Source organism: Triturus cristatus, chromosome 1_2 (genome assembly GCF_964204655.1).
Source record: "Triturus cristatus chromosome 1_2, aTriCri1.1, whole genome shotgun sequence".
Lineage (NCBI taxonomy): Eukaryota > Metazoa > Chordata > Amphibia > Caudata > Salamandridae > Triturus > Triturus cristatus.
Genome location: NC_140580.1, coordinates 548,227,918 through 548,249,492, shown reverse-complemented (window position 1 = coordinate 548,249,492; position 21,575 = coordinate 548,227,918). Strand labels below are relative to the sequence as shown.

General features: G+C 45.2%; 1 long non-coding RNA gene across 1 annotated transcript in view; it reads left to right on the top strand.

The window, feature by feature from the left end:
• Positions 1–21,575, top strand: part of LOC146867606 (uncharacterized) — a 289,864-nt gene that overhangs the window by 206,211 nt on the left and 62,078 nt on the right. Inside the window, exon 3 of the long non-coding RNA XR_014966111.1 lies at positions 15,713–15,833. This is a non-coding gene — a long non-coding RNA (uncharacterized LOC146867606). The remainder of the gene's footprint in view (positions 1–15,712; positions 15,834–21,575) is intronic.

Below are 21,575 nucleotides of genomic sequence, written 5' to 3'. Positions count from 1 at the left end.
CCCAGGCCCTCGTCACCAGCCGACTGGACTACGGCAACGCCCTCTACGCAGGTACCACCGCCAAGCTCCAGAAGAGACTCCAGCGGATCCAGAACGCCTCAGCCAGACTCATCCTCGACATCCCACGAACCAGCCACATCTCCGGACATCTGAGAGACCTTCACTGGCTCCCCGTCAACAAAAGAATCACCTTCCGCCTCCTCACCCACGCACACAAAGCCCTACACGACCAAGGCCCGAGCTACCTCAACAGCCGAGTCAACTTCTACGCTCCCAAACGCCACCTCCGATCAGCCAACCACGCCCTCGCCGCCGTCCCCCGCATCCGAAGAGCGACTACAGGAGGATGGTCCTTCTCCTACCTGGCCGCCAAGACCTGGAACTCCCTCCCTCCCGACCTGCGCCTGACCCAAGACCACCTCTCCTTCAGGAAGAAGCTGAAGACCTGGCTGTTCGAGCAGTAGCGGCACCCCCCAGCGCCTTGAGACCCTACGGGTATGTAGCGCGCTTTATAAGTGTCACTGATTGATTGATTGCTTTGGGTACATATGAAAAGGTCGCAGTGTGCTATTGCTCGCACATTTTGCCGCATCATGGTTGCTGTACTTGATGCAAGGCCATACACAGCATGATCGGGACATATCTTGTCTAGGCCAGTACCACAATACCCGATGTATAGGCTATTCCATCATATAATAATAACCTGAACACAAGTTGGTCGCACACTGCTCGTCACACTAGCAAGTTGCCCCAAAGGACTGTGGTGAATGTAGTGGCGACGGCGGGTACGCCTATGCCACGATGTGTAAAAAGAAAAAAAAAAAAAAAAACGGGCTGACGAGCCTTGGATCTGCACCTGCGCGCCATGAGAGGTACTTGACCTGTTTTTAATTACATTTTGGCAGTCCACACGGCACCCCCTTACACTGACCTGCTCCCTGCTGACGAGAGGCAACTACCTCGAAACACGTGTCCAGGGATGGCTAACGCAACACATACTGTTCTTTTTACACATCGTGGCATAGGCGTACCCGCCGTCGCCACTACATTTCCCACAGTCCTTTGGGGCAACTTGCTGGTGTGACGAGCAGTGTGCGACCTACTTTTGCACAATTTATTACGGCTCCCTTGAGCCAACGGGCTGACGAGCCTTGGATCTGCACCTGCGCGCCATGAGAGGTACTTGACCTGTTTTTAATTACATTTTGGCAGTCCACACGGCACCCCCTTACACTGACCTGCTCCCTGCTGACGAGAGGCAACTACCTCGAAACACGTGTCCAGGGATGGCTAACGCAACACATACTGTTCTTTTTACACATCGTGGCATAGGCGTACCCGCCGTCGCCACTACATTTCCCACAGTCCTTTGGGGCAACTTGCTGGTGTGACGAGCAGTGTGCGACCTACTTTTGCACAATTTATTACGGCTCCCTTGAGCCAACGGGCTGACGAGCCTTGGATCTGCACCTGCGCGCCATGAGAGGTACTTGACCTGTTTTTAATTACATTTTGGCAGTCCACACGGCACCCCCTTACACTGACCTGCTCCCTGCTGACGAGAGGCAACTACCTCGAAACACGTGTCCAGGGATGGCTAACGCAACACATACTGTTCTTTTTACACATCGTGGCATAGGCGTACCCGCCGTCGCCACTACATTTCCCACAGTCCTTTGGGGCAACTTGCTGGTGTGACTAGTAGTGTGCGACCTACTTTTGCACAATTTATTACGGCTCCCTTGAGCCAACGGGCTGACGAGCCTTGGATCTGCACCTGCGCGCCATGAGAGGTACTTGACCTGTTTTTAATTACATTTTGGCAGTCCACACGGCACCCCCTTACACTGACCTGCTCCCTGCTGACGAGAGGCAACTACCTCGAAACACGTGTCCAGGGATGGCTAACGCAACACATACTGTTCTTTTTACACATCGTGGCATAGGCGTACCCGCCGTCGCCACTACATTTCCCACAGTCCTTTGGGGCAACTTGCTGGTGTGACGAGCAGTGTGCGACCTACTTTTGCACAATTTATTACGGCTCCCTTGAGCCAACGGGCTGACGAGCCTTGGATCTGCACCTGCGCGCCATGAGAGGTACTTGACCTGTTTTTAATTACATTTTGGCAGTCCACACGGCACCCCCTTACACTGACCTGCTCCCTGCTGACGAGAGGCAACTACCTCGAAACACGTGTCCAGGGATGGCTAACGCAACACATACTGATCTTTTTACACATCGTGGCATAGGCGTACCCGCCGTCGCCACTACATTTCCCACAGTCCTTTGGGGCAACTTGCTGGTGTGACGAGCAGTGTGCGACCTACTTTTGCACAATATAATAATAACCTATCGGTAAGACTTGACCAACTATATAAATACAGTAGTGTAAATTGACAATGTGTGATAAGAGGTCACGTGTGAATACCAAGAAGACCTATTTTTCCCATTAAACATATATTCAAAACTCAAACTTACAACACTGCCATCCAAACTATATGCGAAGGCAATATTACCGTTTACTTCTGTAATGTAGACATTTCAGCAGTTTGCAAAATTTGGACATTGTAGAGAAAACTGTGTGCAAACGTCGGTGAATAAATGTCTTAGCTGCCATGCACACTAAACCCTTACGCTTTGCTTCCTATCTCCAAAACCTCTAAATGAATTTGTCACACACAGAAAAGGCACAGAATGATCAAAAGTGTCAGGGACACTGGAAAGGACCAGTGGCAGGGTAGACAAAGTAAACAGAACATGGATTACAAAACAGCCCAAGATCACACAAGGAGTCTGCGTAGAAAAGAGATCCAATTGTAGAGCTCTGCACAAGGTAACAAGACGTCAAAGCTTAGAAAACAAGCATTGGCATAGCCAATAGGTCTCGCCTTTTGGGACCTTATAAGTGTTTAGCCCTGCAATAGTGGCATAACTAAATACTTATAAGGTCCCAAAAGCGAGACCTATTGGCTATGCCAAGCGGCCGTGCGGCCACGAAAGTGATCGTGATCAAACATCAAAGCGGCTGTGCAGCCGCAAAAGTGAAAGTAATCACGGTAAAGCGCGGCACACGCGCACATGCACTGTAGCTCTAGGCTGGCCTGGTAGCACTTTTTTGAGCCAAGAGTCAAGAGGTAATATGGAATTCAAAAAAAGCTAACACCCAGGGTGTGCAAGACATACATATGACAACCTTTAAATGGAAACTGGGGTGAGGCACTCAAGAGAGCCACACTGTAAGACTCAAGCTCAGTGAGTTCCTCACCCGCAATTACTATTACAGATACTGACATGCAAAGGCAGGGTCTCAGAAAATGATACCTATGGTGACGTAAAAAAAGTAACATAAAGGCAATCTGCACAAAGAGCGAGAAACACCACCTATGTTGTGAGCTGTGTCCACAAATCCTGTCGCCCACACAGGAACAAGCAATGCAGTAACAGCAAGGGTGGAGAACTAAAATACACAACCACAATATACAAGGGGCTAGAGGGGAACAGTACTTCATAGGAAAGATGGGAAAATAAAAAGAACAATTAGCAGAAACAAGTAACAAGCCACACAAGGAAACTGAAAGCTAAGATAGCAGGAATAGAAAGGTGGAAAACTAGAAACTGAAGCTAAGGGAAAGAAAGGCAGGGACTGATGAAAAAGAAACTACAGAAAGAGAGCATGTTCAAGGATCATGGACACACTAAAATAGAGCTGGCTCGGAATTCAGGAATCAAGGTAGTACTGTAATCAGTGCTAGTTCGATGAACAATGAGAAGCTAAGGTATAGCAACAAGGACAAGCTAAAGCCCAGGAGCTGCGGAAACAAGAGATCGCTCAAACAGGAACACAGTTACAATGACCAATGATGGACTGAAGGAAACTGGAGCTCAAAAGAGCTTACTATGAAAACATGCCTCAAGTGTGAGCAGACCAGCACGAGAGGCAAGATGGCGTCCGCAGTAGTGGACGCGTAAGCTGACCGCTCCTGCCTAACCTTGCGAAAACCTGATACTGGAAGGGAGAAGCGAGGAGAAGTGAGTCGGAGACGGAGATATGCTTCGGCGTCTTGGTTGCGTGCTGTAAATACTTTAAATTTCGGATTGAACTACACAGATACATGCTGGAAGTACCGGTTGGAGACTACGGTTTGAGCTTACGAGGTGTTCGCCGCTGACGGCCGTGGACGGCCGATGCTGGAAGTTTTACTTGGGCTCGCAGCGCGGCTGACCAGGTGCCGTCGCAGCCGGTGGGCGTTTCAGGCAGGCAGGATACGCACCTGGAAGCCGGCGGGTGATTGTGAAGGCGGTCTGGATTTAGCGCTCGAAATGCGTCTGATAGGAGCCAGAGGAAGACCGCGGGGACAAGAAAATGATAACGCCGAAAACGACGAGCTGGACGCCGAGGTGAGAGATAAAACTCAGGGTAATTTAAGTAACCTGGGCAAGCCCGGTAAGACTGAGGTTGGAGGAGCAAGACCTAAAGGGGATGCGATGGAAAAGAAAAAGATACCAGCTATTTTCTCCGCAGCAAAAGAGAAGCGGAAGGGGAAAAAGGCTACGCATACCCTGGAGGGGGGCTCTGATTCTGTTGACTCTGCTGAGATGACCGATGGGGGTCTTTCTAATGTTGAAAAGTCGCACCTAATTTTGAATCCAGCTACAGGGGAGGCCTCCTTATCTGCCAACATGGGACTCCAGTTAAGCACTACAGCTGGGGACTTGTGTGGCACCCCTATTGATACGGGGGATATTAGTGGAGCCATGGGAGGAAGCGGAGGGATAGAGTGTGTGGCCGCTGGTATCCAAGAACCTAATATGCTCGCAAACTCTTTTGGAAATGATCAAACACATTTATTAGATGCGGAATCAGGGGACTTTTTCTAATTGTCAGAGCAATCTATGTCATCCAGTGAAGATCTGGCCTCACAATATGCTCCACAGATGTGTGGTGGATGGCAGTGACCATAGTAGCTTGTTTCTCGAGGACTCGGGGAACTCATAGAGGGTAGCCTCCACACTGTTCTGAAAAAATTGGAGCTGAATGCTTGTAAGGGGGATACGGTAGAAGAAACGGCTATCCCTGCTCAAAATGCTGGAGAAGCTATCTCTCTCTCATTAATATATCAATTAATCATGTCTCATCGGACGAAACCCGCGAGGAGAGTCAGAGAGTGCATAATCTCTGTCGTAAACTGAAAAATAAGGTTAGGCGATTGACAAAATCTCATACTGACTTTGTTTCACGATTTAATGAGGTTGAATTACAAATTTCTAATATAGAGGATGATTTGGTACAACAAAAGGCTGTGACAGATTTAATTCAATCCACCCGGGAAGATACTCAATGGAAGATGGCGGACATAGAAAATAGTGCACGCAGAAATAACTTGAGAGTGCTCCAGATCCCGGAGGGGAAGGAAGGGCAGGACCAGCGGAGATATGTTGTAGAACTATTTAAAAAGGCATTCCCGAAACTGACCCGGTGGGATTGGGACAGAGATTGAGCGTGCTCACAGGTTTCCTTTTAATATACGTCTTATAGCTGGCCAGGCTGATGCCAAACCTAGGTTTTTTAAAATTTCATTCAATAGCTTTTTGGCCCGAGAGGAGATTTTTCAGTTGGCTCGTCCTGATAAGAAAAGAGCTGGGGAAGATTTTGAACTTTTTGTGAGGCCGGATTTCTGTCAACACACTGTTGAGCTCCATTGGCGGCTTTGGCAGCTGATCTCCCAATTTCAAGTCAAAGGGGCTCAAGCATATTTAATGAACCCGGCCAAGTTAAAAGTGATTTTCCATGATCGCACTCGATTTTTTACTAATGAAGGGCCTGCCAAGGAGTTTTTGAAGTCTATTTAGGGACATAGCGCTTTAGTCAAGCTGTTATAGGTTATTAGTGATTTTTTTAAAGATGCTATACTCTTCTGCTTCCTTCCTTATTTCTTTTTGTTGTGTATAGTAATTGATGTCTGTATTTTCGCAAGTAAGGGCAGGGGAATCACGGAAGCTTGCATCTACAGGACCATGGGTCCTAAAGCCTTGTTACAGGGGGGGGGGGGAGGGGGGGGGAGGTGTGGGGAAAAGGGAAACTGGGGGAGGGGGGATTGTGGGGGGGCACTCAGGGGGGTAAAAGGGGGAAAAAATCCACAGTTACAAACAGGAAGAAGAACAGTAAGGTTAATAAGGGGGTGTATGTGCTTTTGCTATGGTAACATATTGGCTATGGCATTTGTTTGGAGCCTTTTTTCAATGTTATAATGGTCTCTAAAGGGATAAATGTCTTAGGCCTCAATAATTGGAAGAAGAGGAAGAGGGTAGCTGCTGAATTACGAACTATTCAACCTGATAAGGTATGTCTTCAAGAGACCCATATACCTTGGAGTAAACGGCGCATTTTAAAAGAACTTGGGTTTTCACTTGTTGTGGCCTCTAAGCAGTCCTAAATGATTTGTGGGGTTGCGATCTTACCTAAGGCAAATGTACAGATTACAGGCCGATGTTTGGCCGATAAGCTAGGTCGATGGGCGATAGCTGAGTGTGGGTTTGAGGGCAGTAAGTACACAGTCTGTACTATCTATGGGTCTAATCTAGACGAGGCAGTAATTCTAGAGGATCTAAATTTAGAATTAGCATCTTGGGGAACCCCGTTGTTAATATGTGGGGATATAAATATCAATTTAACCAATCAGGAATTGCAGGGTGGGCCATTAAGATATAAAGGTCGTAAACCACGGGTGTTTAATGCTTTATACAACCTGCGGAATGACCACAGAATGGTAGATGCATGGGACAAGCTAAATCCTTTGGATCCGGGGTACACTTTTTATTCTTCTCCCCATAAAAAGCTGGTGCGGTTGGACAATTTTTTTGCATCCACTGCTTCTTTAGTTGGGGCTTCGATACAAATATTTCCCAGGATCTCATCTGATCATGCCCCAATTGTTTTAGAAATAGTGGCACTTGCACGTAATGTGCAACCCAAAGCTTTTTCATTTGACCGGAAACTCTGCCTAAATGATGACTTTAAAATATATATGTCCTGCTGGATTAAGCAATTTTTTGATATTAATAGAAACACTGCCCATAGTGCTATCGTCTGGGACACATTTAAAGCTTGTTTCAGGGGTGAAACATTAAGTTTTGGGCTACATCAACAAAGAAAAATCAAACTAGAGATGCAGGAACTATATTCTGCTCTGAGAAAGGCAGAGGTCAAATTAACTTATGGGATATCACAACGAGGTAATATCTTGGAGCTAGAAAATGCTGCCACTAGAGCTCGGGCTAAAATCCATGGGGTGTGGGACTTGGAGAATGCAAGAACATTTTTGGTCTATAAAAAGCAAATTCATGAGTATGGGGAAACAGTTGGCAGGTGCCTGGCTCTACGGCTGCGTATGAAGGAATCTTCTTGATGAATTGTGGCATTGAAAGACAAGCTTGGGACACTGTCAGGACCCTCAAGGGATTTTATCAATTTTGCATCAGTTTTATACTTAACTGTATACACAACAGGAAGGAGCACTTTGGGATAACAATGTATTCTTGGAGGGGGCCACACCATATTTAGATCCTGTGGAGTCGGAACAATTGGACAGAATAATTACTATGGAAGAGTTAGAAATGGCGGTTAATAGTCTAGCACTAGGGAAGGCCGCTGGGCCTGATAAGCTGCCGGGGGAGATTTATAAGACATTCCTTAACCAAATAAAGGACGAAATGTTGACTACCTTTACGGCTGCACAGGTGGGCTATGCCCCTAAGTCTTGGGCAGAAGCCACCATTGTGGTGTTTAGTAAAAAGGGTAAAGACCCCGAATTGGTTGGTTCGTACCGTCCGATTTCTTTGTTAAATTGTGACGGTAAAATATATTCGAAGATCCTGGCTAATCGGCTGTCAAAGGTTATTAGCTCGTTAGTTTCGGCAAATCAGCATGGGTTTATACCATTGCGAGGGACAGTCACTCATGTGAATAGAGTGGTGACGCTTTTTGATGTAGCTCAGACGGAGAAACGGGATTTAGGATAAATTTTATTGGATGCCGAGAAAGCATTCGACCGGGTGGAGTGGGAGTACCTATGGAAAGTGATGCTTCGAGCGGAATTTGGCAGAGGATTTTTGACTGCCTTACAGGTGCTATACACTGCACCTGTGGCTAAAATTGTTACAATGGGATTATTATCCGATTTAGTTAGGATTACAAGAGACACCCAGCAAGGGTGCCCCTGTTCGCATCTTTTGTTTGCTCTTTAGGGGGCGTTTCAAAATCTTAAGCCTTACTCATAAGATAATGCATGGAACTGGTCCACTATATTTGGCAAAAAAACTCCAATGGTATGTTCCTGGATGTTCTTTGCGGTCCAGCTCCAGATTTCTTCTTGTTCAACCACGTATTTGGACGGTCCGCAATGGTGGCCGATCCTTTTCATATTTAGCCCCTTTGCTTTGGAATAAACTTCCATTGGAGTGGTCATCCATAACGGTCCATTTACACTTTCGAAGAAACCTGAAGATTTGGCTTTTTTCTCAATAAATTTAGGTATGTGAGCATTTTAGTCACTGTCCGTATTTTTTGTCTTGGCTGCTAGCGGCCGGAGACCTTTTGGTGATTTGTGCGCGTTATAAAAATATTTGACATTTATATGAACCCGTTCGTTGAGACACTAGGTAATAGTCGTCTGATCAACCCTTTTTTTGTACATGATACTCCTTTTTCAGTTTTTGCTTATGCAGACGATATAGCTGTGACTTCGGCTGACCCTTCTTCTGCTCTTCAAGAGAGTGAGCGATTAGCATTAGAATTTAGTCAGATATCTGGCTATAAACTTAACGTTACTAAGACGCAAATGTTATGCACTGACAATATTGCATTGGACAATCCTAGGGTGTTAAGAGAAGTGACATATTTGGGCACCAAAATTAGAACGTCAATGTCTGAATTGGTAGATTCTAATTGGATGGCGCTGACACGCAGTATTAAGGATTCACTAGATAGATGGGGACGACTACACCTCACATTAATAGGTAGAAGTAATATTATAAAAATGAACCTCTTGCGCAAGGTTTTATATCTATTTAGATCTATTCCTTTGGAAGTATCAGGGGGCCCAACTTCAACATCTTCAATCTATGTGTGCCAAGTTTCTTTGGGCCCCCGGTAAACTTAGGCGGGCTTCCAGATTTATGACATTACCAATTGAGAGGGGTGGTCTTGCAATTCCTGATTTTACTCTTTATTTTTATGTTTGTTTCTTGTTAAAGATGCGGGTATTACTGACGGGAGAGGATGTCGCTAACACTGCAGAGGCTACCTTAATGTTTCAGATTTTGCTGGGGTCTGAGGCAAGACAATGTTTTTTTAAAGAAATTGATGGCAGTTACTTTAAAAGGACGAGGTTTAAGGTATTGGAAGTTGCATTTAAAGTGTGGAAGAGAATACGTAAACTAGAGGTTATCTTATTATACCTCCACGAATGCTGTGAAGATTCTTCCCCCCATATTTTGGGATAGAGTTGCACTTGGCTGGAGGAATAAAGGCATTGCACAATTGGGGGATTTTTTTGAAACCGGGGGGCTTCTTTTGTCTTATGAAGATCTTCTGAGACAATATAATTTGCCTACATTTCAATTTTTTAAAGTCCTTCAAATTCGGGACTTTGTGTCGTAAAAATGTAGTTGTGGTACCTAATCCACTTGTTGAGGCTGTTAGGCGACAGGAGAAAATCAGGGTTTTGTATAAGATTTTATTATCCCATAGAACAGATGACTTACACAAACATAACCAGTGGACCTTGATCTTGGGGGAACCTTATATATCAGTTGAGAATGCTATCTCTAGACCCAGGGATGTTTTGCTTTCCGCTAACTTGAAAGTGCATTTCTTTAAAACTGTTTTTAATTTGTTTTATACTCCGGCACGTATGTTTAGGTGGGGGGTGGGTTTAATGGCAAATGTTTTAGTTGTGGGGGGGATAATGCGGATAGTCTCCATATCTTTTTCAGTTGTAGTAAATTGTCAAAGTATATTTTGGGTATTGAGAAATTTCTGTCTAAGATCATTGGGATGCCAATGAGTACAACGCCGACAATAATGTTATTAGGTATGGGGTCAGATATGGACAAAGAGACCCCCCTGTATAAGCACAGACATTTGATTTTCATTGCAATGACCGTGGCCCAGTTGTGTATAGCCTCTGATTGGCTGCAATCTGAGCCCCCCGCATTTGAATATTGGCGAGCTAAATTGCATAATTTATTTAACTTAGAATGGAGTTTGTATTCGGTAAAGGGGGCAAGGGAACGTCAGATAGGTTTGTGTATTTGGGGGGCATTTTGTGATTATATGATTTTGGGAAATATTTAATTGATTATGTTTATGTTTGTTACGGTGGAGCAATACAAAAAAAATTAAAAAAAGGAAAGTGAAAGCTAAGATAGCAGGAATAGAAAGGTGGAAAACTAGAAACTGAAGCTAAGGGAAAGAAAGGCAGGGACTGATGAAAAAGTAACTACAGAAAGAAAGCATGTTCAAGGATCATGGACACACTAAAATTGAGATGGCTCGGAAATAAGGAATCAAGGTAGTACTGTAATCAGTGCTAGCTCGATGAACAATGAGAAGCTAAGGTATAGCAACAAGGACTAGCTAAAGCCCAGGAGCTGCAGAAACAAGAGATCGCTCAAGCAGGAACACAGTTACAATGACCAATGATGAACTGAAGGAAACTGGAGCTCAAAAGAGCTTACTATGATAACATGCCTCAAGTGTGAGCAGACCAGCACCGGCCAGCCACGGGTGTGCTGAATTCCTCTGCCCGTCCTTAGCCTGCACGGATGGAGATGAAGCAGTGAGAAGAGAGCTCTAGGAACTGATGTTTTTAGTAAGAAAAGCAACTCACTTTGACAATACCAGGCGTGGATCTAGAGTGAACTGAAATTTCATAAAAGTGCCCGCAAGGGTGGAAGTCGATACAGGGCCGGCTCTAGGGCGGTGCGAACAGTGGCGTAATGATAATTGAGGGGGCCCCCTTGCAAGGTACAAGGAGGGGCCCCCTCCGGACTCTATCAGGAGCACCCCAGCCAAAGTGCAGTGGTGAGGGGGCCCCCTGGAGCTTGGTGGCCCCCCGCACTGCGGGGGATGCGGGGGCCTGTGTTACGCCCCTGGGTGCGAACGGTGTCATCGCACCGGGTGCTGACTGCCGGAGGGGGCGCTGTATACTATTGTTTTAAAAAGCATCCCTTTCTTTGCTCTTTTCCTCCAGCAATTTTCCGCCTACAATAAAAATGTCAAAGTTACTCCAGTGATTAATGTTCTTTCTGGAGAGAGAGAGAAAGGTCGGAGTTTTGTCTCGTGGACGTTTTTACTCATCCTAAGGTAACACAGAGGATTAATATGCCTGATGCAAAGAACTTGTACCATGCATATCACAACGTGCATATAATGTAAATAGGTCAGTGGGTTAATGCTTTTGTCACAGTGTTCAGTTTGTTACTTGCAGTTTAGAAGTTAGAATCCTAATGTAGTACAGTGAGCTATTTACTGCCATCAAAGAACTGCAAGAAAACTTCAAGATATAGGCTGGAGCGTTAGGATTTTTCTCCAGTCTTTCATTATCCTAATGTTTCAAAGTGGGTTCATCAAGGTAAAAATCAAAATTATTAAAGACAACCTTCAACCATGTTTTTTTAATTTTTATTCTAAGGGCCTCATTTATGAGAAATGTTGCATCGTTGCGTGAAAGCAGCGATGCAACACTTCTCAGTGCGCCCTCCTTGCAACACCATTGATGCGTCATATTTACTGTATGACACATCATGTCGCAAGGAATTACAGATACGTCAGTATTTCTGATGTATCTGTCAACCAACACTGATGTATTGCTGGGGTGTGTCTGAAAACAGACGCAACTGCAGCAATGTGTCCTTTCACATGGGGCAATCCCCATGTGAAAGGGCCTACTTCGTCTTATGCCTGCTGTGAGGCAGGCGTAAGATATTGACGCAATGGCGTCCTAGAAATGGCCCACTGAAATCACATAGCTTTCAATGTGCCACTTCTACGAGGCTTTTTGCAGGGGAACGCCCAGCCTGCATGCATTATACCTGGCACAGGTATAATGTAGCGCAGGGTTTTACAAAGTGACGCATCTGCCTAGATGCATCACTTTGTAAATAGAGCACAACATGGTGCATTTTTTACGCTTCCGGTGCGTCACAAAAAGTGACACACGGGTGGCGTAAAAGTGACGCGAGGGCTCATAAATAAGCCCCTAGGTTTGTGCTTCTTCAGACGAAGCACTCTCAAACTATCATGTCTACCAGTATGGATGACATGTGAATCCTACACCTTGCATTCCTCTGTCTTACGTAACATTTCATGTACACTGATTTACACACCTATGATTGATTGTCTCTGTGTAGTTAGTGTGTGTGCGATGGAAAGTGCTCTGACACCCTACAAAAGTATGAGTGGCGCTAACTAATTATTTAAAGGCCTCTGAGAGAGATTGGTTATGGAGACTTCAGGGTTACTGTGATAGGATGGTAGTGAGGGAATCCATGGCAGAGGTGGTCATAGGGGGGCGCCAACAAACATTGTCGCACAGGGCGCCACCAGCACTAAAGCTGGCCCTGAGTCGATATAGGAGAATAGCAGGTCTAGAAACTTATTTGAACCCTTCAAAAGTCTCACAGGTAGGCACTTTGGTGGTGGGCATGAGATTGTAGGGAGTGAATTGAGACAGAAAAAGCACTAGGCTATAAATACTTAGTAACCGTCTGGTCAGCAGTTTTGCAAATGCACTCAGAGATAAAAATCTATAGACGTCCTATTTATTAGAGACTGAAAAATTAGTCTAAATCCCCCATATAACTTTTGAACTGCTTGACTAATCTTCGCCAAACTTGGAATGCTCTTATATCTGCAAAAATTGCACCGACAGTTGGACTGGCTTTTTGGGCAATCTGGCACTGCAAGATGGGCCGGCTTGACTACGCATGAGTATGGAGGTTTCATTTTTTGTCAGGCTGCAGTCCACAAGACCAACCAAAAAACAGCCCACATTTTTGTCCTTTTAAGCTGGCCCACCTGGCAATGCCAGCCTGCCAGAAAGGCCAGGCCCCCTTTGAGCACTTAGGAGTCCAACTTATTAACAATCCTAAAATCGGAATTCCTATGGAGTGAGTTGCACCTTTGGGAGGGGGCAGGGGGGGGGGAGGGAGGGAGAGAGACAGAGAGAGAGAGTTGTGTGTTTGTTTCATTTAATATTCTCATTTTCTCTTTCCTCTTCATGTGGCTACCTTCGCACTGCAAGTGACCATTAACAAAACTAATAAGGGCAAAAAGACCCTAAACACCTTTGACTTAACATAAAAGCCAGCTTTTATTGTGTGATCTATGGCTGGCATGATCTTCTAAGATGCACGTGGAGCACTTTGTTGATTAAAAGCATACTTGACGGGCATAAGTCTCACTTTTATTGCTCTACAAATCAGTTCTCCTTGGCCTACGTAGATCTATTTTGCTTTTGTGGTCATGCTGTGCCCCCATGAGCACCCCTCATTCTGCACTGGTTTCCAGCTTATAATGCGTTCCTCGCCTTTGATTAATTTTCGGTAAAGTGTACCTTTCTCTCCCCGAGAGTGATAGCATCTGTGCACGCGCGCCTATTAGATCCGATTGGTTATGGTAACATTGATTTCAACAACTCTGCCTCCAAAGCTCCTTGAAAGCAAGGCGTGGGCGTGCAAGGTCAGTAAGAGCTGCACGCATTTCACTGCATTCAGCAGGCCTATAATGTATTCCTGTCAACTCATATTTTGTGATTGTTACAGTGAATTAAATGATGCGTCTAGAAAAGCCACTAAGATCTGTATTCCAAGCAGGCGATGGAAAAACAGCTCTTTCCCCTGCCCCTGAAATGACTCAACAACAGAATATTCCTATATTGAGATCCGAAGGGTAGGAGTTGGTAAAGGCTGGAATACAAATGATAATTCCTGAACATGTAGAATGTGGTATTCTGAAACCAATGTCCTCTAAAATTAACCTTCCATGCTAGCTTTTATTTCAGAAAGCATTGATAAAGCCAATAGGTCTGTTTTAGGGATTTCAGCGCTCCCCGGAATTAATTACAGTAGGGTCACGGTGGCTACAAGGGAAAAACAATCACAGGTAGATGAGAGAAATTGCATGGATGGAAAGAGTTATAGAGTGAGAAGATGAAGGGAATGGCGCTGGTTTGAGCATTCTTGTCAGAGGTGATTTTGGTTCCCCAGTCGGCCCTAGTAGCACACACCTGCAGAGAGGAACCCTGATCCTATGCATGTGTGTTGCGCATTACAACGGGGCCTCCCTGGGTAAACACTGAGACATTACCCCGCATGCCGTTACAACGCAAATCTTTATAGTATAATTTACTATTCCAACTCCAGTATTGTGCAACAGTAGGGAAGGTGTTGGAGTTAAACCCACCACCTTCTACCCCCTGCCTTTCGCGTTGTGACGACATGCGGGTGTTAATGGCATGCGTTGTAATGCATGCGTTGTAACAGTTGTTTCCCGGGTGTTTGTGGGGCAATTTCATGTGTTTTACAGTAGCTCACCACCTTTAAATTGGGTGACTACCCCATGCTTCATTTGAACTTGAGGTAACTCTGCATGGGTTAGAGCTTCACTTACAATACACATGCATTATTTGTTTATGTTTTATGGTAATTAGTAATTTCATGGCATGACTAAATTGGCACGTTGTTCCATCACTGCCAAACTCAATGAGCCCAATTCACAAACTGCATTTTATAGCACGTAAAGTGGTATTACAGTACTACTACTTACTTTTTATAAAATGCTATGCACAAACCTACAAGTGTAAATCTCCATGTCCAGCTCTTCTATCTTTTCAATGAGAATACAGGGGAAGGGGAGTATTGCAGGCCCCTGCAGCCCCTGTGGTGCAGGGGTCCAAACCCTTGAGGGGTAACCCAACCCTTCAGGGGGCCCCATTCACCCAAAAGCCAATGAATATCGGAGAGATATTGATGACTCAGTGGCCCCTGTTCGCATTCTTCAAAGGGGTCATGACCATTTTGTGTTATACCACTGTAGGAGATCCTCACACATGTATGTTTGTTACATACTACTAACTATGAGAGAGACTGGGGGAGTGACTGGAAAAAGGGACATACATACTACTAAATGGGAGAGGTTTAGGGAGGCATAGGATGGATTTTAGGGAGAGACATGCACCCACCCACAAGTTCATTACTATTCACAGACTGCACTTCTAAAGGTACTACAGACAAAACAGACCCAAACATTAGTAAATATACTCCATCTCAAGCTGGAGTAAGTTCAACACCACACATGGCTAACTAGTGGTATTGCAACACCATCCAGTTGAAAATAAGGGAGCTAGGAACTTAAAGTAAATATTCATAGGAAATAATGCTAGCTTATTATTAGTTAAAAAATAAATACATTTAATCTAGTGCTAATTTTTTTATTTAAGATATTATAAAGGCTTTTTTCATTTAAACAAATAATAGTAATTATTTTCAAAATAATTACATTGTAAATAAAAAATTACTTTAATAGTGCTGCAGCATTTGTGTTATGTTCTACATTTAAGATAAATAATTAAAATACATTTAAATTAATATATTTGTACTATTTTTCAAGTTTAATAAACCTGTTTACTTTTTTCTATACTTTACCAGAGGGAAGTCTCCATCATCAAGGTGAAACTAGGAGTGGATGCAAGGCTGGGCACCACAGGCTAGAATACACCAGAAGCAGCAGACCAGTAGACAGAAAATAGTAGCAGTCGCAATAGCCAAGGTAAGAATGGCAGAGTTTGGCAAGGAGGAAAGGTGAAGGAAGGGTAACAGTAAGGACAAAAAGGAGCAAAGAAACCACAGGAAAGAGCCCTCTCAAGTTAAAAATGTCCTTTATATAGGAAGGCATAGAGGAAGGGGGATCACAACAAGTGAATAAATGGATTAATAGAAAGTATTCAATACACTTCGCTTTTCCAATATGGCCACTATATATAACTCTGCCCATAAGCCCAGCGCCCTTCATTTCACCAGAATTTCTTACGCTCCCACTTCCTTCCTGTGAGGCCTCAGAGCACAACTCCAGGGAAAGAGCTCTGAGCATTACTCCAGGGAGAATGCACCAGGTTGCAGCATGCTGCGCATCGCTCTGAAATGACTACCATCCACTGCACCCATGTGCCACCATCCCAGTGGGCATACAGGTGAGGCTGGTTGCGCCACAGTCCTGTTACCCATTTACCATGGTCTGGAACCATGAAGCTCCTAACATTATATTCCCTTCACAGAGCCCCGGGCTTAGTGGGATGCGTTGTAATGCATGCGTTGTAACAGTTGTTTCCCGGGTGTTTGTGGGGCAATTTCATGTGTTTTACAGTAGCTCACCACCTTTAAATTGGGTGACTACCCCATGCTTCATTTGAACTTGAGGTAACTCTGCATGGGTTAGAGCTTCACTTACAATACACATGCATTATTTGTTTATGTTTTATGGTAATTAGTAATTTCATGGCATGACTAAATTGGCACGTTGTTCCATCACTGCCAAACTCAATGAGCCCAATTCACAAACTGCATTTTATAGCACGTAAAGTAGTATTACAGTAGTACTACTTACTTTTTATAAAATGCTATGCACAAACCTACAAGTGTAAATCTCCATGTCCAGCTCTTCTATCTTTTCAATGAGAATACAGGGGAAGGGGAGTATTGCAGGCCCCTGCAGCCCCTGTGGTGCAGGGGTCCAAACCCTTGAGGGGTAACCCAACCCTTCAGGGGGCCCCATTCACCCAAAAGCCAATGAATATCGGAGAGATATTGATGACTCAGTGGCCCCTGTTCGCATTCTTCAAAGGGGTCATGACCATTTTGTGTTATACCACTGTAGGAGATCCTCACACATGTATGTTTGTTACATACTACTAACTATGATAGAGACTGGGGGAGTGACTGGAAAAAGGGACATACATACTACTAAATGGGAGAGGTTTAGGGAGGCATAGGATGGATTTTAGGGAGAGACATGCACCCACCCACAAGTTCATTACTATTCACAGACTGCACTTCTAAAGGTACTACAGACAAAACAGACCCAAACATTAGTAAATATACTCCATCTCAAGCTGGAGTAAGTTCAACACCACACATGGCTAACTAGTGGTATTGCAACACCATCCAGTTGAAAATAATGGAGCTAGGAACTTAAAGTAAATATTCTTTTCCAATATGGCCACTATATAACTCTGCCCATAAGCCCAGCGCCCTTCATTTCACCAGAATTTCTTACGCTCCCACTTCCTTCCTGTGAGGCCTCAGAGCACAACTCCAGGGAAAGAGCTCTGAGCATTACTCCAGGGAGAATGCACCAGGTTGCAGCATGCTGCGCATCGCTCTGAAATGACTACCATCCACTGCACCCATGTGCCACCATCCCAGTGGGCATACAGGTGAGGCTGGTTGCGCCACAGTCCTGTTACCCATTTACCATGGTCTGGAACCATGAAGCTCCTAACATTATATTCCCTTCACAGAGCCCCGGGCTTACTGGGACGGTTCTGAAAAAACCTACAGACCAGTGCTGGAGAAACGACAGCTGAGGCAGGGCCCATGATTGCTCCCTAATCAGGAACCCTTCCCCCCCACCAAGTTTAACCTGCCAAAAAAGACATGAGTCAACAATGGCATGTTCTGACGGTCCACTCAGATTGATATGAGGTGGAGAAGGGGTTGTATAGGATTTGCCAATAACACAAGGCTTTAACTGAGAAGCATGAATAATGGATGGACCCTCGAAGATGACGTTGGGCAGATAGTAACTGGATTGTTCTTACATGAGTGCAGTTTGGTTCCAATGGCAGTGAGTAAGGGATCGACATCTGGGATACCCTTGGCCACTTAAGGCATTACATCAAACACACAAAAGGTGATGGGAGTAATGCTCGCAATAAGTCTAACCACTGATAATCAGTGAGGGACAAGACTGATTTGCATATAGCTGGGTTTAAACTGAGATGGCATGGTGGGGAAGGGAATGATGGGTTGTAATGCTACAATGAGACTGCCATTGGTTAGACTTATTGCAGGAATTCTTTCCATCACCTTTTGTGTGTTTGATAGAACACCCTAAGTGGCTAAAGGTATGCCCAAATGAGGGTCCCTTGCTCACTGTGCCAATGGAATCAGATTGTACCCGACATCTGAGCCCCAATCATTGCAAAACTGTTATTGAGCTGCTTGTGTTCCAGTTCAGGGAGGACTTGATCTGACAGTTAGGGATGGACTGTTCCTAATTGGAGCAGGGTCAAGACTGATTTGCATATGGCTGGGTCCAAACTGAGGTGGCAAGGTGGGCAAAAAAATAAATGATGGATTGGAATACTACCCCATGAGATAGCCAGTGGTTTATTGCAAGCATTCCTCTTATCACCTTTTGTGCGTTTGATCCAAGTAAACCAAAACAAAAATATTCAAGACAGCAGGAAGCAATATAGTCCCTGTAAGAAATTAGGTTATTAGTTGGCAAGGATGAGTATCCAACTCAAATAATAACCACAGTACTTGTCAGGGTGAACCAATGAAGTCACAAAATCTACCTGGGCTCAAACCCATGGCAGCTTCGACCCAGAGCAGAGATCCTTAACTTGGAGGCAATATTTAAAGTTTTTAGGCAGTACTAAACCAATATTAAAGTTCAAATACAAAACAATAAAAGTTCCAAAATGAATTTTAAAAAGAGTAATATTTAATAAACAAAATGACACTAAAATGACAAAAACAAGGGAAACCGGAGATATGAATTTTTATTACGGTTTAGCACGAAGAAGCCCAAACTGCCAATGATAGTCAATGATCACGGTAGAACAAGACCTAAGCGCAATTTGGTGCTGACTGAAATACGGTGTGGATCAGATACACTAACAAGGTACGTCCTGGTTAAAGATTTTTCCTTCTGTCTTTAGCCCTTTATGTCCAAATCCACCACAGAAGTACACTTCTAAAGTTTCCTAGGACCTCAGGGGAGGCATTTATAGACTCATAATGTCAGGTAGAGGCCTACAGGGGTGTCCAGTCCAGGTCTAGTTGTCACTGGTCAGCTTTGCAGTTGCATGAAAAGACCTCTTGTAGCTCGTTGTGTCCCTGTAGTTTTAACAGGAGGTGAGCCTTATGGCCCTTGGGGTCGTATTACAACAGGGGCCCTTTTGGGGGCGCAACAGCCTTGTGTGCCTGCTTTGTGCACCCCAAGGGCACTTTGGCATTATATAAGGAGACGCAGACCCTTATGCACCCCCTCTGTAATACTGTGCACATCTACCACACCAGCGCTATCGTTAGAGGATGTCCCTCATTTGCATGGGGTTGTGAACCCAAGCAAATGAGCGAATAATTTTGACTCTGAACCCACCCCTTATTACTGACATGGGTGCAGAGGCAAACATGCCTTAGGAGGCCAAGTGTGCAGCATAAAATAGGGGCGCACTGTCAGTGCGCCCCCTGAGGGCAGTCCTATACATGGGTAAAAGAGGGTGCCATGACCCACCAGACATCTCCCTGCAGGCAGGCGAAGTCACTCATCTCATCACAGTTTGCAGCTGCCCTGAAGGCAACACATTCATCACAAAAGGGCACAATTTCCGTGTTTCAACCTGGCCACCTGGTTACAGGCACACACTGGCGCAAACAGGGAAAATGCATCCTTTTAATAATACGGGCCCTGGAGTCTACTTCTTTGTACTGGGGACAAGAGACAGAGCAGGTCCAGTCCTCCAGAGCTCTTCTCAGATTGGAGATAGCAGGTTCAATCCTCTTTAAATCTTCCTCAGGTCCAGGAGTGTTCTGAATTGTTTGCTTGCTGCTTGCCTGGCACTAGCTAGAGAGTGGGAGTGACCCTTTAGGACACCATAACCAATAAGTTAAAGGTTCCCAGGGCTAGCCCGTCCCACTTTGGACCTTTTCAAGATGACCAAAGTAGTCAACCACACTAAAATTGGGATCTGTGTGGAAAGTTTATTATGGCAATCCTGGTGTCCTTCCACATCTAACACGAACATTCAATTTAGGTAGTTCCTGTACTCCCAACAAACTGGGAGACAGAAGCCTGTGCAAATCACAGCTGTGCTTTCAGCAACAAGACAGTGAATACACACAAATTGTTTTGCTATTCTATTTCCATCCTTAGACGTGCACCCCAGATGATAAACCTAGCAGACCTGTCAAAAGGCTGTGACATTGTAATGTCAATAGAGGCCCACTATGAATGGGGCCTTATTGGTTGGGAAGACAACAGAAGGGCCCTCTACAAGTGCCATCTAATATTTGCCTGTGACAGGGGAAGCCTCTTTGAAATGTGCCACTTATGTCATGTTAAAAACCCAGCAGACCTTCAAGCAGGAAATTCAAGCAGGACTTGACACTTAGGGGGTCATTAGTATAGCGGGCGGATCGCCACCGCCCGTATGGCGGTGGCAATCCGCTCGCTAAAGACATCCGCCCGCTGCAAATTCCCCCCCCCCCACATTACCATGGTGGGGGGTCCCCGGCGGACGGGAAGACCGTCTGCCGGTTTTCCGCCGGTAGGCAATCCGCCCGATTGCCTACCAGGCGGAAAAGCAGTTTATATGGTGGCGGTGTCTGGTAGACACTGCCATCCATATTACTATGCAGGCATGGACCTGCCTTTCTGTGGCAGCAACGCGGCCACGGAAAGGCAGGCTGTGTTTGACATTGGGATTCTGGGGGGTGGGGGGTGCACATGGGGGGTACCTATGATAGCCCCCTGCATTTCAATGTACAATGTGGCAGGCACCGCGCGGTGCCTGTCATGTTGTGCATTGAAAGGCACAGGCTGCCTTTGTGGCATTACGGCGGGCGGTGCTCTCTGCACCGCCTGCCGCAATGTTGCAGATGTGCCATGCGCCCGCCAGTGTGGCGGGCACATGCTAATCGGGAGTGCGGGACCGCCACACCCTCAGCGGGCGGTCCCGTTTCCCGAGGATATGGCGGGCAGACAAAGTCCACCCGCCATACTAATGGGGCCCTTAATGTCAAAGAGGATCCTTCGGGTCTTCCCTGCATATTCTATCAGATGGGTCATCTCTGGCCATCCAGGTCAGTCTATTGTTTGCTCTCGAGAGCAGTTCACAAGCCAGGGGAGCCATCAGCTGCAAGGTGAGAGTTGAAAAGCACTGAAAGCCCTTAGAAGCTTTAGGCAGGGAAAATGTAACTTTTCTAAAGTACCATTTTTGTAATAGTTAGTCAAAAGCCAACTTTTTCATTAAATTGGATTTTGTTTAACTAGAGTCCTTGAAATATTTCTCTAGCTGTGTCCTAGGCAAAGATAATATTTATTAAATCTATATTGTATCCCAATGCTTTCCTATGGAACAGCTAGCCCTGCTACAGTAAAAACACCCTTTCAGGCGTTTTCACTGTTAGAACATGTTTAACATTAAACCCCTACAAGTCCAACTCTTGAATACCATGCACCCTAACTTAATGGCCAGCAAGGCCTACTTATGGGTGACTTATT